Source organism: Pteropus medius, unplaced genomic scaffold, assembly GCF_902729225.1.
Source record: "Pteropus medius unplaced genomic scaffold, Ma_sr-lr_union100, whole genome shotgun sequence".
In the NCBI taxonomy this organism is placed as follows: domain Eukaryota; kingdom Metazoa; phylum Chordata; class Mammalia; order Chiroptera; family Pteropodidae; genus Pteropus; species Pteropus medius.
In genome coordinates this window covers 11,922,699-11,941,725 of record NW_024355205.1, presented here as the reverse complement: position 1 = coordinate 11,941,725, position 19,027 = coordinate 11,922,699, and the positions used below count along the sequence as shown (strand labels likewise).

Sequence of the window (19,027 nt, the reverse complement as noted above, 5' to 3'; positions counted from 1 at the left end):
TAAAAGATTTTATTCTTGAAAAATGTCCTATGATATTCATGTATATTAGATGATATATAGGATGATTACTGTTTTAGAAGACTGTAAATTATGGAATCTAAGTTCCAAATTAATTTTCAGCTGTTCATATCTATTAAGCTCCTGCCAGAAGTAAGCAAATCTTTTCCCTGAGTTTAGGGATGGGGAGCTCTTCTGAAACTTAGCCTTTGTTGGGTATCCAACCCTCACCCTGCTTTTTCCTAGAGAAAAGGAAAGTTGCTAATATAGCTGATCAGAGTAAAGTGTCCAAATTGGGTCACAAGTATTGACTTGCTTTTTAGTTATAGATATAATGCCATTTTCCTTTTGAAAATGCAATCTTGCATCCAAGCGAGGCCCTGAATTGTGTGTGTGTGTGTGTATGGAGGAGGTTGTGGCATTGAGACAATTTTGGTCATCACATTTTCTTGTCTTCTGAGTACATCTATCAGAAGCAAGAAGGATCTTTAGAATTATTTTTTATAGTTTATGTAAAAGTTTATTGGACTAAAATGTAGAAAGAGCGATACTATTACATATGATACAGTTGCAAGTATCTAAATGAAAAGTGTGGCTTTTATTCAGTTGTACAATTTGCTAGTGTAGCCCCTGGTTAGTGTGATGCATAATAAACAGGAGTGAGGGCCAGAGGAATCAGATAATCTAGAAGCAGGGTGATTTTTAGTCAGAATTGTTAACTTGAGTTTCCCCACGTGTTGCCAAATATGGAATATTTCAGCTCTGAGATGTTGACCGATAAAGCAAGAATATAACAACCAAAATGTGCTGCTCTGTCTACAAAAATACTCCATATCCAGTTTAATCAGGAGCTTCCTAGTCTTTTAACTTGGTCCTGAAGAAGGAATTAATGTCCTAGATATGTAAATCTTCAATTTACATTCCCTGAAGTTCAGAGGAGATAGAGTTAGGCCAGTTACTTTATCTCTGTTGACAGAGAGGCCCCTCTGCCCAGCATTTATTAAGAGAAAAATGCTCTTGTTCAGTTACTGATGACAAGCTGTCTTTGATTTAGTCCTGAACAGGACTAAATTCTACCATATTCATTCCTGCTTAGTGGATGGCCTCATATCAGAATAAATATTATGACTATTTTCCAAGCATTCTCATGATGACAGCTCAAAAAATGTTTGTTCTGCATGGCAGAGTGTGGAAAAGAGCCAGGGTGATTAGGTTAATCTATCTGTGGTTTATCATTTCCCACAATAGCACACATCCCACCCCCCTCTTCTCTAGATGGAGAACAATCACCCATTTTAATGTGATGGTCCCTGGCCTCCTGTAATGTGTCTAACGGTGACCCAGAGGTTCTGTGCTTTTAAATTGACCAGTGACTGGATATTGGAGTTTATGTTTTGAAAATGTGGGGTTGTCTAATCTCCCAGGAACCAGTGACCTCAGTCTTAAGAGATTATGTTCAACAGGAAACACCCTGCCTACTTTAGGAATAAATGCAATTTAAGGATAAAAATAGAGCTGAAAAAGCTGGTGGCATTTGGAAAAAAAAAAAGGAGAAGATTAGATTTAACTGGTGCACAAAGCTTCTCTGATACAAAATATTTGGTCACATGTTCTTAATTTGCTTGACATTTCCAGCACAGAGCAGATGCAGTAACAAAAAACAAAACAAAACAAAACTTCTGACTAAAGATGAGAAAGACATGGAGGTCTAGAGCTTCTGTTAGTTATGTACAGTTAAGTTCGTTTAGTATCTGATCCAGTGTCTGATGTAAGCCCACATTCTCTTCTTTAGCCTGGCTGAGTTTTTCTTCCAGGTCATGAATCGTCTTCCAGTTTTGAAATTATTCTCTCTGCAGTTCAGCATGGATCTCAGCCTCTTTCAGTTTGTCAGATGGAAGTTTAATTTCGTCTTCATATTTATCCAACTTTCCAGAATACTTTTCAGGGGTAGCCTTCAGTGACTTTGGGTTGTAAGCGACATTCTTGAGTTCTTCCAGGTCACCACATTTTATTTCAGACAACTCCGCACACTTCTCTGCCCAATCCCACTCGCCCTCCAGGATGACCAGCTTAAGAGCTACCTCCTTATAGGTACTGTCAGCCTCCCCAGCAAAGTGCTTGCCCTCTTTGAACCTGGAGTGCCATCTTCTCATTTTTCATGGCCCGGTTTTCTGTCACATTCATTCCACTGTTGCTCTCTTTGGCAGCCTTTACTGCTTCCTCCTGCTTCTGCAGGGCTATAGCCAGTCGTTCTCGAGCCCTCAATGAGTTGGATGCATCAGCTGAGAGCTGCCACTTCCCGTTTGGCTTTCTCGCACTGCTTGCGCTTGCTGTCCACCTCCTGCTGCAGACCCTGCGTGTGGTCCAGTGCCTGGATCTTGCATTTCACTGCCTCCAGGGAGTTGAGGCTGGCCTGGTGTGAAGGCACAGTTGGGGAGGGGGGTGCACACAGTGGGCGCCGGGCTTGGCTAGGCTGGGCTCTGGTGAGAGCTGCCTTTAGGCTCTGGTTTTGAGGAAGGAAGTGAAATTTATTGGTTTTTAAGTAAAAAAATAAAAAATAAAAAGCATGTATCAACCAACCTTAAGCCAAGATTTTTATTGGGAGTCAATGAGAGGAACTTATTTCTTGGTTGCACATTGCATGTATGGATTTCTCGTGAGAGAGTGCCAAGGCAGGGTACTAATAATATGTGGGCTGCCCAGGAAATGATTCCATCTTAATAGTATAAGAACCCTTGCTTTTACTTATACTCTGTATGGTTTGATGGTCTTGAGGAAAAGAGAAATGACTCAGACAATCTCTTCAAGGAGTTTCCTCAATGAGTTTAAAGCACTTCCTCCTTTGGCCCACCAGCCCGTCCATTTTTCTTTTTCTTTGCTTCTTTTTTCTTTGCTGAAGAGGAAGGGAAAGAATGATAAAAAAAACATTAAAGACATACTTAGATCAGGATGTGGTATGTAATAGAGGAAAGTAGCAGAAGATTTGCAATGACTGCTTATATTAAAAAGAGATTCTTCCCATATTTTGTGGTGAGAACGGTACAAGGAAAGAGGTATTGAAAATGAAGTTTTGTTTTGTTTTGTTTTTCCTAGGCTTCTGGCCAGTCTGGATGGTGGGGTACTATTTTACAGTGAAACAATGACATGAACAAAACCATGGTAGTAAGAAAGAGAAGAGGTTCAATTTATCAAGAAGAAGTCTTTCATGCATTGATAAGTCATGTTATTAGCACAGATAATACTTTAAATGTCACATTTTTCCCATATAGAGGAAGCATCTTGGGATCAGACAAGAAAGTCAGATAGACACATGTTCTAGGCATTATTTTAAATTCTGGCTTTGAAATTTGGAACTGAGCAGGTTCCAAATGTTTGAAGGTTTCTTATTTAAAGAATCATTTTTGAGCAATAACTTTTTCTGGCAAAAATTTTTAAGATTAAAGAAAAGATAACTAGAGACAAAGAGTTTCCCCTTTGTGTATATTGTATTACATTGGCTCAATAATAAGAGTCTGAAAAAGAGTAGTAGAATTAGGTAAATTAAGGAGCAAACAAAATTGAGAGGCACTATATAGATGCCTGGGAAACGATAGATGCAAAAATGACTTAACTTGTTAACTGATTGAAAATGGTGATTGTGATAATAGAGATGATGCATCAAAATAGACTGTAATGTTTTCAGTGAGAGGACCGAGAGAATAGGGATGTATCCAATGGCAACATGAAAGACTGGAGGCCTAGCTGAAGATAATGCGTTCAGTTTTGGACAGACTGAATTTAAAGTGCTCACAGGTTCTAAAGATAAAGATGTCTATAAATATTGCTCTGGCATTCATTGGGTGGATTAGGGTTTATCATCTACACCTTCTATGTGCCTGCCCAACTCATTCCTTTTTCTTTAAGGAAAATTAATCACTCACAGCTTTTAGACATCCTGCTCCCTTTTAAGGCTGGCACTATGTAGGCAGCTGGTATTGTGACTTGCCTCCCAGCCACAGGTAAATAGACACTTGGCTCAGGTTGGGTCAAATCATAATCTTTCCCATATTTCCCAAGAATTTAGAATTGGGCTTCATTTATTAATGTCTAGTGTGTTGCTTGAACTTGAGTTGGGACAGCCATATGTATACTGAGACAGAGAAATAGGACCAACAAATATAAAATAAAATTAAACCATGAACAGAAAGATGAGAGATGAATAGACACATAGAATAAGGGGAAAAGAATATGAATAAACACATATATACAGGAAAATTCTCTATACTAAATCAAATTCAAGAGAGAAAAAATGAATATATACTGTGGGGATAATGCATTTGTATAATTAGATGATAAAAATGATTGCTGCTCAATTATAGTAGATATGTTTTGGGGTGATGCCCTGTTTTATATTGATTTTGCCTTCTCAAAACTGCCACCAATATCAAGGTGGGGCCTCAGGAACTGGATTTTCACTATGTGATACTGACAGACTCAGTGTTAGACATTTAGACAACAGGAGTAAATCTCATTTTATCTGGAAGAAATTTAAAACTGTCTGAGTGACATTCAGAAGAGCAGTGATTGTGATCATGTTACTCTCCAGTGGAGGTTCCTTGAACCTGCCAGGGTCTCTAGTTCTAGCTTTGATCCTGCTCATTCTGATTTTTGGTTAGGACTTGGATCCTGTAATTTAATCTAGTTCTCCCCATGCTTATTTAAGCAAAAGTCATTTTGTCGTTGTTGTTATATATAACTAAAACAAGCTTGACTAATTCAGTATATGACAGTAGTAGAAAGAGAGTTATAATGCAAATGGGCACTGGCTGATGGACAGGTGGCATCTAAGCACTTATGATGTTGCACAGCTATGCATAAACTGTTAAGGGTATTACAACAAGGTGATGTCATATGCAACATGTTTAGCCCTTAACAGTTTTTGAGACCCTTTCCCATACATGAACTTTTTTGTCTTCATATTAACCACTTAAATATGTATCCTTATTTTTACTTAGATTTTACAGGTAACAAAGTAACAAATGTGAGGGTGAGAGAGATTACAGGACTTACTCAGTGACTAGTGAGTGGCAATGGGCTTGGTCTCCAGATTTTCTGCTTTTAAATCTCATTTACTTTTCTCACTACATTATGTAAGTATAGTTATCAATTCAAACAGTTAGGAAACATTACCTAGATTTTGATACTTAAATCAAATTAAAAACTAAATAAATAAAAATAAAGAATAAGTTTATCTTAATGAGACTTTAATAAAGCAATAACAGTATCGAATCTATAAAGCTTTAGAATTTTGTGTTAGTGATATTGAACGTTTCTTTCTTGTTCTCACACTCTTTTCTCCAAGACCCTGCCTTTTTTATTACCCTGGAGTTTGCATCCCTGTGTCCCACATGAACTCAATCCTTTGGCCATAGTTTACAGGATTAGAGACTGGTATTTAACTGAAGCCAGACCTATCAGTTTCTCCCTACCGAGAATTGTGATTTTGAGCATTGATATTGAGTTCCAAGTTCTGGGCACGAAGCCCGTAAGGTCACATTGACTCAGGAACTGAGATGGCAATTTGTGGTGACCATTAAAGACAATGTGCAGATGATCCAAACTGCAGAGGACTCTAATCTGAAAAAGTAAAGAGGGTAAGCAGAGGAAAGCAGAAATGACAGACCATTCAACCTCAGAGAAAAAGGAGAAATTAAGAGAAAGTATATGCAGTGATTACTACTGTTTGTCTACTTTCCAAGATTATCATATTGCGTATTATATATTTTATATAATAAAAAATAATATTTAAAATGAAATCATAAACTAGTAATAAAATTAAAAAATATGTATATATTCATATAAACTTAGAAGGTATCTACATCTAGAAATGTTTAACACCAAAATAGAGATATGCTATTGGCAGTGTGGCAAAAAGGACATACTATCATCCAGTAAGAGTCGCACAGAGAAGAGTTTTGAAGGGAGATATACAGGGTAATCGAGAGAAGGGTGGATAGAAAAGGTCCCCACCTTAGTCATACACATACACACATATTACTCTTATCTCCTTCATGCCAAATTTGTAAATACCTGGATACCAGAATACTGGCAACTTAAGAAGAATAAATAACAAAATAGTATTTATAGTGTTATCTACTGACTCTGAGCACATCTGTTCTAAATCAGCCTCTCAAATATACATTTCATTAAACTCATAGCCTTGCCAGCCTTTGTCATTTAGTCACTAACTTGCTGTCATTCTTTCACCTCCTTGACAGGATTCTGACAAGATCCAGAAGGTCAGTTAAGCTCTTTGCTGCTCTCTTCCATTAATAGTTTATTAACTAGGCAAGGCTAAATATATTCTTTTCAATTATATGTCTCTAGCCAAAACTAGCTGTGCAGAATGATACATTTCCTTCTAAATCCTTTTTGAACTATCAAGTATCTTCTCTCCCAGTCTCAAAAGAATATGCATGCTGATCTTTTGATTTACTTTAAACATGGTTTTGGTTTTATTAAATACACTAGACTGGATAAGTTTTTTTTTTTCTGATAAAATCAACATTCTTCTAAGCGTTCTCTTTACTTTATTTGAACATGTTCCTTTTTTATTTTTTCTTTCAGGTTTTTTTTTTTCCTCTCAGAGCCTGATTTAGAATCTCTCTTTTATTGTTAATTATACTCAGTAGAAGTCACTAAAATATCTTTCTTAGTAAACTCCCAATTAACTGAACAACTTTAAAGGGAAACTCCTTCTGAAGCATAAACAGCATATTCATGCCGCGGTTTTCTTCTTTTTGTCTGTCATTCAGTATTTCTGTCACAGTGGAGCCAACACAATTTGTTTCCCTGCAGTCTAGTTCCAGGAGGATCCGCTCTTCTCATTGTCTTGGTTAGGAATCTTCCCTATTATAAAAAGGAGGGCCACTTGCCATCAGCATATATTTTAGAAAAAGAGGTTTTTAAGATATGGGATTCATAGAACCTGGGGTACACAAAATAGTCTTTAAGCTATGAACCCTTTGATAATATATGCTAGAGGCAGGTTTATGTGTAAATTTATAGAAAGAGTTTCTATAGTTTTTTATTAAATTCTCAATGAATCTGTAGTCATACCAAAATTAAATACTTTAAGTGAAATAACTTATATGTGGGATATAAAACTGAAAGCAACAAATGAACAAGACAAACAAAAACTCATAGATATAGACAACAGTTTAGTGGTTACTGGAGGGAAAGGCGGGTTGGGGGAGGTAGATAGGGGTAAATGGAGTCAAATATATGGTGATAAAAGGAGATTTGACGTTGCGTGGTGAACACACAATCTAATATACATATGATATATTATTGAATGTACACTTGAAACCTATATGATTTTATTACCCATTGTCACCCCAATAAACTTAATTCAAAAAGGGAAAATTATAAGTAAACTCCAAAAAAAAAATTAAATACTTTAAAGGGATTCACAATCCTTCTATTTACCTATTTAATAGAAGGCATATGGTAACATGTAAGTACAAATTTTTCAGTAAAATAGTCAAATGAAATTCATAGCTAATTTAGATTTCTATATAGCATCACCATGCCTTCATTCCTTAGTTTAGTAGCAAATGGCTAACAACTTTCACCCTTTACTTGCCCTCCAGTGCATTGGTTGGGAGTTCATGCCAGTATGCACATAGCACATTCACAGGCACAGATGTGTTACATGAAAATTTAACTGGATATTACTGATAGCCTGCCACTTACAAGCATGTGCTTTGTTGATGCTTCTACATCTATCATTTTGAATCTTAAAACACTCTGTGGTAAAAACATCTTATTCATGGTAATATTGACTTTTGTTTCTTATTTCTGATGTATACATTCTTTATTTGCAGATGTATTTTTTTTTCTTTCGAAAGATTTATTTTCCTCAACCAATCATACAACAAATAAGCAACATTTAGTAAACTTCTGTACTAGAGATATGAACAGATTTGGGCTAGAAAAAAATTAAAGAAATGCAAAAAAACTATAAAAAACAAAGTAATACAGAGCATTAAATTTTTGAACAAATTAAATTTGTCCAAATGAAGCTGCTGGAGAAACAGCTTCAGTTTATTTTGGGTAAGCCGTGGATCTAAAAATATGGTCAATGGTATTCACATGAGAGCAAAATGTCCTGCCAGATTAGAAAATCAAACATTCTTTGCTTACTGAAAACAACTAATTGGTTACTAACGAAAATTGTTCCTAAATGTTCTATCTTTCTTAATTATCCACAAAAAAAAAACACCCAAAATCAAAACCATAATTTTTACTTTCTACTATTTTACATATTAAATTTCAGTGTAACTTAAATTTGGGGATCCAGTTGTGTCTTCTCTCTTAGCCTGATAAGTGAGGATCCAAAAAGTACATCAAGGAAAATTTACCTTCGCTTATATAGTCCAGTGGCTGGAAAGGTCAATGGAGAATTATTCATTTCATAGGAGACTAAACACATTGAGAACAACACAAACAGGACCACAAAATAAGGTGTTAATAGCTAGGAAATATGAGGAACTCATACATCTTAACCCCCAAAACAGAAACAGTATGATCGAAAACAGAGCAGAGGACCTGAATAGACATTTCTCCAGAGTGGACACACAGGTGGCCAACAGACATATGAAATGATGGTCAAGGTCACTAATCATCAGAGAAATGCAAATTAAAACCACAATGAGATATCACCTCACACCTGTCAGAATGTCTATTGTCAATAAATCAACAAACAAGTATTGACTAGGATGTGGAGAAAAGAGAACTCTCATGCACTATTGGTAAGATTGCAAATTGGTGCAGTGATTATGGAAAACAGTATGGAGATTCCTTCCTAGCCAAACCTATCTTGGTTGGGGATTCATTGCAACTCACTCCACATCCAATGTCCTAGCACCGGATCCTAGTACAAAGTCTTTATTATCTGTGCTGAAAATCCAGACTCAGACCTTCCTATCCTATGAGTGCTTGCTGTCTTACATCTTCTTGGTCTTGGAACCCGTAGTGAGAATACCCTATTTTATCATAAGCTGTTGTGTTACTCTATTCTGATTTCTCTGCTGCTACAGCCACTCTCTGGCTTTTGTGCTCTAGGTCTGCAAAAAGCTTTCTTTTTTTTAATGCTGATCTCTTTCCAACTCCAGGCTATCATTGGAGTTATTAGCTTCTGATATGGGCACTTTCTCTACTAATTAACTGATTAATGAGCACCATATGCTGGGAGGTGTGACAATGGGTACTAAGAATAAAATAATAGACATGACAGATATACTCCCTGGCCTCGTGAAGTTTTCAGTCTGGCAGAACTAATATTATTCTGAAGAGATCTTTATTTTAATCAGGAGATATCTTTGTTTATTTAGAACTGAATTGCATTCTTCTGCGAATCCATCAATTATTGGTCTTTTTCCTATGCAAAAAATTAAACACACGTTTTTTGGCGTGTTTTCTTTCACTTAAATAAATACTGTACATTCTTTGAATTCAAATACCTCCAATCTACTTAGATCACTGGTATTATATTACCATGGTAGAATTTAAAATGTGGAAACAGCAGTCTACCTTGTATGTTCATCCAGATTATGAATTGTGAATGACTCATCTATTCAGTTCTCATGCCACCATTCCCATATGGGTCTGCAGTGTGAGCATCCCTATGGGGGCAATCAGTTGTGAGATAATAAACTGGTTAACCAATAATCAGTATCCTTGATTGAGTATTTATTCTCTCTCCTACTTTCATTACCATTTACTAAAGACTGAAGATTTTACCTAATAAACATTACTTAATGAATAGATAAAAATGTATTACATGTCCTTCTAACCTTGTCCCCAAGTTCAGGCTTGGCTGGCAGCAAGCAGACTCTAATCTATATCTTTTGTCCCTCACACTCTATATCATTGTCCACATACTCACCACCCATAATTTATGTATGGTTTAAACCATTTTATTTCATATATAAATTTCTCCAGTTAGTTTTCTCAGTGCTTACAAGATTAATTCCAAGCTGCTTACCATAGCCTGTGTTCCTGCATTATGGTCATGACCTACGTCTGTTCTTCTGGTCAGTGCCCTCCAAATAAGGGCCCTCAGGAACATATCCATGGTCAAGCAAAGTTGGATTTATTAGTATTACAGCAAGGAAAACCGTACACTGTAGCTAACAATGGGACATCTAGTAAGAGGGTGTGAGAAGAGACTGGTTAAAGAATTTAAGTGAGTGTTAGGTAATTTGAGGGAGGGCTCGAGAAAGCAGGAGGTTTGCTCAGCTTTGGGTGCTGACAGAAAGTGGGCTAAATATAGAGTTGGGTATCTTCATGACTTTTTTAAATCTAGGAGTCTGAGGTAATGGACAAAGCCCGAGACTGGTTAAGAAGAGGCAGTCATTCCTGTTGACTAGGAAAGGAGTATGTTTGGTCGTTTTTATGACATGCAGTGTTCTTTTGTCTCTGCTCAGACATGATTTCGGAGTGATGGTGATTATTTCTCACTCCATCACGTCAGAGAGTCCCTTTCTAAGGTTGGTGTTCTGTGAATTATTCATGATTAAGTAGGGAACACCACATGTTGCCAGGGCAGTGTCCAGTTCTCACTGGAAGAGATGTTGCTTTCCTTTTTCACATCTCTCATCCTCTCTACTTCTCATGCTATGTAGCCTAAACTTCTTAAAATGTGCTACCATTCTCTACCGTTTCTTGCTTTTTTTTAAAAAAAATGTATATTGTCCTCTCCACTTGCAATCCTTACTCCACCTTGGCTTGGCTAAGATCTGCTAATTTTTTAAAAATAGACTTTTATAGAGAACAGTTTTAGATTTACAGGAAAGTTGAAAATATAATTGAAAAGATAGGAAAAGAGGTTTCATATATCCTTTCTCCTAGTTTTTCTTATTAACATCCTGCATTAGTACAGTACAGTTGTTATAATTAATGGACCAATACTGATATTAAGTAAAGTCCATAGTATATTCAGATATCTTTAGTTTTTGACTAGTGTATTTTTCCAGGAGCCCCTTCATGATACCACATTACATTTATTTGACTCTGTAAGCGCCTCTTGGCTGTGACAGTTTCTCAGACTTTATTTTTAATGACCTTGATGGTTTTGAGGAGTACTGGTAAAGGGTTTCATAGAATGCCCTTCTCATGGAAGGTATCTGATATTTTTCTCATGAGCAGAGTGGGGTTATGAATATTTGGAAGGAAAACAACAGAGATAAAGTACCATTTCCATTGCATCATATCATAGATGTATATGATCAACATGATTTAGCACTGCTGATGTTGACCGGCTGAGGTAACGTTTGTCAGGTTTCTCCACAGTAAAGTTACTCTTTCTTTCCCTTTCCATAATATACTCTTTGGAAGGAAATCACTATGCACAGCCCACACTTAGCGAGTGGAGATTTATACTTCCTTTGTGGGGAGGATATTTATATACATTATCTGGAATTCTTAGGCAAGGGAGATTTATCTCTTTTCCTTATTTATTTATTTATTCATTCATTCATTCATTCATTCATTCATTCCATCATTTATTTATGTCAGCCTGGACTCATGCATATTTACGTTGTACTTTGGATTATAATCCCATATTTTTAAATTTTATTAATTTGTTGCCCAAATTGTTCCAGCTTTGGCCATGGAGATCTCTTTCAATTGACCTCCTGTGTCCCTTGACATGCCCTCATCCTTTTATTTTTATTTTTTGTTTTATTTTATTTTTATATTTTTTATTGAGCACGTGCTTACTTTTTGATTCCCTAAGATTCTACAAGCTCTTATATACTTCCTACATCAGGAAAATATATTTCTTAGAACCAACCATTAATCCTAGGATTGTGGTTCCTTTTTATTGGAGAAGGGCATTAGAAAATAAGATCTGAGCTCTGATTGCATTCATTCATACAGTGTATCAGGCCCTCTCAGCAGACACAGCAAGGATATATGCATACTAACTCATATATATACACACACACACATATATATATATATATATGTATGTGTGTGTATCCATATATATATACACACATATATATATATATAACTATTTCTATATGCAACCTTCTGTAACTATTTAAACTAAATGTGAGTTCATAGTAATGTCTCTGACTCTAATCCATTATTACGTAGCTCATTCTCACCTTCTCCGTAGAGCACAGCACAACTTTCACGTGTTCTACAGCACTTTAGGACTATGCTAGGAGGCCAGTTTAAAGAAGGAACGTGCAAAGACGTTTCTTAAATATAAACTTTTCTGTCTGTTTAGAGAAGTGGCGGATACTCAAAATAACTTAAAAAGTTATCTATAGAGAATGTCAGTGAATGAATTACTAAATATTGTCAATCAGTCAATTGCGAGAGCCAAAGTAGAAGTTGTGAAAAAATGTTAAAAAACATCATTAAGATATGATATATCTATTTGGAGACAAGTATCTCATGGTGAAAAATCAACAATGTAAAATACGGCCAAACTGACTGCTAAATCATGTCTCGTGGACTCTAGGTACTGTAAGAATTTAGAATAAGTGTGATCAGTGGAGCTAGAGAAATCAGAGAGGGTTTGGAGAGAATGACTTGAGCTGGATAGTAAAGGATAGAAGCATGTGAATGGATGGAGATCATGGAAAGAAAGGAAGGGCTTTCAAGGTCCAGGAATAATGGGAGAAATAAGTCAGAGGCTTGGAAGTCATGGAGATGTGAATGGATAGCGAACAGAATGAGATGAGAGAATTTGTTTGTGAGACCAAAACTAATATATGAGGAGGAGGGGGCAAACTCAGATTCTAGTGAACCTTAAAGTTGGGCAGAGGAATTTTAACTGCACTCAATAATAATAACAATAGCTAAAATCTACTGTGTGCTCTATGCTTGGAAAAAGCTAAAAACTTCACATGCATTGTCTCATTTTTTTTCTTCACAACAACCCTTTGTGGATGAGTACTATTATTGTCCTTATTTTACAGATGATGAACTAAAGTTTGGTGAGGAACAAGAAGAAAAAGTTCCTAGAAAGAGGCAAGGCTGATATAAAAGGTAATTTTAATAGCGGAATCAATATCACAGAGAATAATATCACAGAGAATAAGTTGAACTTCTTTTAAGCCGACTAATGGAAGAATGGTTTGACCAGTGCAACACTTGGTCTACATCAGATTATTCCCATATATTTTGTTTGTTTTGGAGACACCACCATTTTTATTTTAGGTTGCGTATTCTAGATAAAAGACTAGGAAGAGGATGTAGGATATAGTAAAAGAATAAGTTGGAAAAAACAATGAGATATTAGCTAAGATGTTAGTGTAGATCTAGCAAGTACTAATAATTTAAAAATTATAAATATTCGTCATTATAGACTCCCCATGTTTAGGTAGAGATGAGGATAATGATTTTTTCTTTAAAAGTTGTTTATATAACAAAAATACAATTTTCCAGAATATATAATTCTGGTGGAAAGCACTATGTCATTCCAATTTTGAGAACTCTGCTCACTGCTTCAAGAATTATATAATATTCAAGTCTGGCTAATGCCTGAGGGAAAGGCAAGAATCACTTGAGATGATTGGAGAAAACAGTATTAAAAGACTGGAAATAATTAGCTATAGACTAGGGACTGTATGTAACCGGCCTAATATATTATAGAAGCAGGACCCTATAGAATGAAGCTATCTTGAAGCAATTGAACTTCATCCTAGAGCAATGCTCAAGAACATTTATAAGAACACAAAAATATCCAACACCTAAAAAGATAAATTTTACAATTCTTGATATCCAATAAAAAATTACAGGGCATACAAAGAAACAGAAAAACATGGCACATAGTGAGAATAATCAATCCATTGAAACCCAACCAAAACTGTCACAGTTGTTCGAATTAGCAGACAAGGTCATTAAAACAATTTTGACTGGTAGCTATATAAAACACAGAGTGAAATGGAGTCAATTGACCTTAAAAGACAATTATTAAAGAAATGAGGTAATTAGTTCTTGGACTAGAGCCACAATCACAATGCAATATATACATGACATACTGTTGAAACTTATTGGATTTCATTGATCAATGTCACCCCAATAATTTTTAATAAAAAAATTTTAAAAAAACAATATGATTGGATATATTAGAAAAATCAATATTGAAATGGGAAAATGCAAAGAAATTCTTATGGGATTGTGTAGGAAAGATGAAAATATTATTGTAGAAAAAGTATCAGATTTAGAGTCATCCCAAATGAATTTCAGTCTCTACTCAGTCATTTACTACTATTGTGACCTTTGATAAAATATTAATCACTATGAATCTCAGTTTCCTAATCTGTAATATAGGGATAATAATAATGATGTTAAATTGGTATAAAAGTATTTTGAAATTAATGACACACTATGTATATGTTACATATATATGTATGTATACATATATCTTTATATACTTTACACATACAGACATACATATATGTATATTCCTATGACAGTTTGACAGTTTGACATGTGACATACTAGTAAACTTTGTAAGTTTGTATGCTTTAAAAGTCATGATATATTGAAAAACTTGAGAATAACTTTTTTTTTCATTGGCATTATATCATTAAGCAACAAAACTCAGATTTTTGTTCAGGACATGTAATGAACACAAGAGTTTTAAAATCAAAGGAGAATAGAGAGAATGCTCAACTGACAGCTTACAAATAAAGATAGGTTCGGGGAAGCCAGCATGGTTATCCAAGTCAGAAAAGAACTATTATAAACCCCAGCAGGCGTTCAGGGTTATGACAATGGAAAACTTTAGAAGAGTGTTAATGAATGAGGGAAGGAAGGAATAAGGAGTAAGACCTGCTCCGTTTAGTGGTAAGGTCATAGTGGGTCAATCAGAGTCTGAAGAAATATGATAAAAAATAATAAAAAAGCAATTTATGGAAGCTTGGATTATAAATTTCTGCTATCCTTTCAGTGTTTGAGTTCTAAAGCAACACAGAAAGAGCTTAGTTCTCGGAGGTAGGAGGGTAGGGTAGAACTTACTGGGTTTAATATTGCTGCATTTATAATTCTTCATAAAAAGAGGCATTTTCACAATGATTTTACAGTTGTCCAACCTCTAGGGGATTTCTAAAAACATATCAACCAGCATTTTTGGTAATATAGGTTAGCCATTTAAATAAATCAGTATTTTCTTCTGACTAGTGATTTTATTCCCTTTATAATATAAACATAATTTTGATGAGAAACTTAAAATAAAAATTAGCTAAGAGGCATAATAAATGTTGCTGACATCTCAAAATTTCCCAGTGAATTTGGATTTTTATCCTACATACACATGTGATTAGATAATGACATTCAAAAGGAAGCAAACTATCTCACAGTCAAAAAAATAATTATACATGCTGCTTTATTTGATAGAGTCCTGGTAACAACACGTGTATTTTTTAATTGATACTTCTCTTTCTCTCTTTCTCTCCCTGTAAAAGAATATAAAGAAGAAAGCCAAGGTTAAGTACAAATGTCTCTGCCATATTTTGGATTTTGTTATTATTGATAATATTACTGGGTAAGGGTTTCTAGATCCTACAGCTTGACTTTTCATGCTGATCCAGACTTAATAAATTTAAGTAAATGTATAGACTGATACGAAGCTAGAAAATGGATGTTAAACAGGATCTTGTAATGTCTCTTCATCTATGGATCTGTTCTGAGGTGACTCAGAAATTTCTATAAGGTTTTATTTATTTACTTATTTGCTTGCTTACTTATTTACCTACTAAATTCTAGAGTAATATAAGGGAATATTGTAAGCATTCCGAAACTCCAGGATGAGCACTTTTTAAATTATATTCTTCAATTTTTAAAATTAAATTTATTAGGGTGACATAGGTTAATAAAATTATATAGGTTTTAAGTGTACAATTCTGTAATACATCATCTGGATATTGTATTGTGTGTTCATCACCCAAAGTCAGATGTCCTTCCATCACCATATATTCAATCCCCTTTACGCCTAACTACCTCCCCCTTCTCCTCTTTCCCTATGTTGACCACTAAACTGTTGTCTGTGTCTATGAATTTTTATTTGTCTTGTTCATTTGTTGCTTTCAGTTTTATATTTTAAATATGAGTGAAATCATATAGTTCTCAACTCTTTTTTTTTTTTTTGACTTATTTTCCTTAGTGTGAGGTTACTTTGCTAAGCTAAGATGAGCACTTTGAAATTGAAAACTGCCATGTGATTTTAGGGCTGTACCTGTGATTGTCTTTTTTGTTGCATATTGGGAATAGGAACTACTAAAGTGAGAGTATCTATGATTTAATCTGTTGCTTCTCAAACTGGGATCATTGCATACCTAAGGATCTATTAATGTGTTTTGGCAGTCAGTGAGATCTCAGTTTCTTCATTATACAAATAAACAAACACACACAATCACACACACACACACACACACACATTCTTAGTCAGGAGCTTTGTTTAGCTACTTTATAAAAGTGAGTGTCAAAGCATTATTGACTTTAGGACCCAGTTACGCACACCTCCCACTTTTCCTCTCCTACCTGCTGCATCTCCACTCAAGAAATGCTAGCAAGAATCCCACAAAAATATTTTCAAAATGCAAACCACCATAATATCTGTATATTTTTAATTATAACAGGCAGCAAGATAGAAGGACAATGATGATATTTTGAATGGATAAAAAAAGTAAAAGTCTTTCCTTCAAATAACGGGTAAGGCACTTGACTCCAGTGGGATCTGAGTTTCAAGCCCATTCTTATTTCACTTGGAATGTGAAAGATATATAGCACTGCTTCACTGCAGTGTCTTGAAATGTCAGACTTATAGTGCTTTTCGGTCATTGTATGAAACTTAATAAATGATTTGGACATCTTAATTCAAAAGAGTATATCGTATCTTAAAATGTACAATCTAGAATACTTAAAAAAGAAAAAAAAAATACCATGACTTCAGAGCGTCTCCAAATATAGTTCCATGGTGAATCTAAGCGTTAAATGACAATAGCATATATATAATAATTTTGCTCAAAATATCCTCATTTTGTATAAATCCTTGAAACTGATTGCTTTCTACTCCCTCCCACCCCCAATCCCTGTGCTGCACACAGTTCTCCTGGGTGATAATTAGGAGCAGAAGAGAAATTTTAATAAGTATCTGATACTGTTGCTCTGATTACACACCAATTGGCATAGATCATAAGGACGTTGTATTCCTTACTAGTCTATGTTTCCTTCTAAGCATTGGTGTCAGTGGGTAGAAGTAGCTATACATGATGGACATGCAGCTGCATGATTAATTATCTGCACTGACCTTGACCACTATGAGTAGGAGAAACAACAAATTGTCCCATGCCAACTAGCGTATAACTAAATGTAATCTCCTAATCTTTTATAAATAATTCAAATTAATACTTTCATATCTTCACCCTTTTCCTGTGACACAATCTGCCTCAGACTTATCTCCAGATCTTACTCCATGGTTGGGCTAGACAGCATGTGGTTCCATCTCTAAATAGTCTATTTCATTTGTATGTGATTTTTCTTATAATAATATTATTATATGATGAGAGTCTTATTGCCATACACCCAGGAGCGGCAGCATCACATCACATTATCTGAAATCTAAATAATGCTTACCAAAACCTCACTGTATTCTAATCCCACTTTGTTAGAAAAATGTACCTGCATCACTATTATATTTGTTTCCTTACAGGGTGTTAGTAACCTCTGTACATTCTCCTGATTTCATATATTATATCTGCTAATTAACACTGATTTATTTTTCCCCACAGTAATATAAATTCTCCTTCTGATCACTAGTATATATACAGTCCATCTTAAAGGGGCAAATATATTAATTTCAAGTCAACAATTTATAGTGAAAATTTCAAAATGATTTTGATTTAATTCATGTTATGTGCATTACTATACAGCTGATGTCACTCAGAAATGAGAAAGTTGTTTAGATAACACAGAATTTAGGCTAACTAATCTGCATTTACAGTATGTGTTATATAAATAGGATATGCAGATAAATTGAGGCACAAGAGTGATTTAGCACTTCACCATGGTTATGAGGACTGTGGAAATATTAGGATATATATTGTATTATGTGTTTATTTGAACTATTAACATAGTAATTGTTTCAGTGCCAGTTTTAGAAAATATATACCTATTTCCATTCATTTATTTTTTTCTTAAAATTCTATTGTATGAGGGCCAAAGAAAAATGATAAGAATTCAGAGATGAATAAGATAAAGCCCTGTTTCTCAAGAAATAGTTTTATTGGGCAACTATAACTACTTATTTTCTTAATTACTAAAATAAGTTATTTTTCTTTTCATTCTGATCAATTAAAATTCAATATTTGTATTAAAAATCAGATAAACACTTATTGTTGCAGTTTATCTTTTTCTCATTGAAGAAACTGACTCAATCATTTTTCTCTAATTAATTATGTTTCAGAATCAAGTGAATACTTTATTACTATTTTCAGTAAACAGAGCACTTGGCATGTGGTATCTCTTTAGATATTGTGGCAAAAATAGAATAGTCTTTGCAGCTAGTGGTTATGAGTTGAATCCCAGTTCTTTAACTCACTTCCAAAGGCTGAAATATCTCACGTAAACTTGCTGGTCATTGATTTCCTCTTGTTATAAAAATGAGCATAATTGCTTATAGATAGCTATAAGAAGTAAATCTCATCAGTGTTTGTCACATAGTGTCTGCTTAATAAATAGTAGCTACCCAAACAATTACTATTTCATTCTAACAAAAATATTTTCATATTATTTATACATATAGGAAATAAATGGATGTCTGAAGTGGTTATGACTCTTAATTATGTATTTTAAAATCACACTAATTTATATATCCTCAGACTATATTTGATGAGATCTTCCTACCTATAGAGTTATACTGGGAAAGAAATAAATTTCTAGATACCATTTCAAAAAGGAAATAGAAATTCTTCAGCAGAGTTACTATCTAGGCAGGAGAACAATTTGTATGTACAAAAAAAGTTTG

At 34.7% G+C, this 19,027-nt stretch overlaps 1 pseudogene; it reads right to left on the bottom strand.

Moving 5' to 3' along the window:
• Positions 1-1,721: 1,721 nt before the first annotated feature.
• Positions 1,722-10,114, bottom strand: LOC120598828 (tropomyosin alpha-4 chain-like; annotated as a pseudogene).
• Between the last annotated feature and the right edge of the window lie 8,913 nt (positions 10,115-19,027).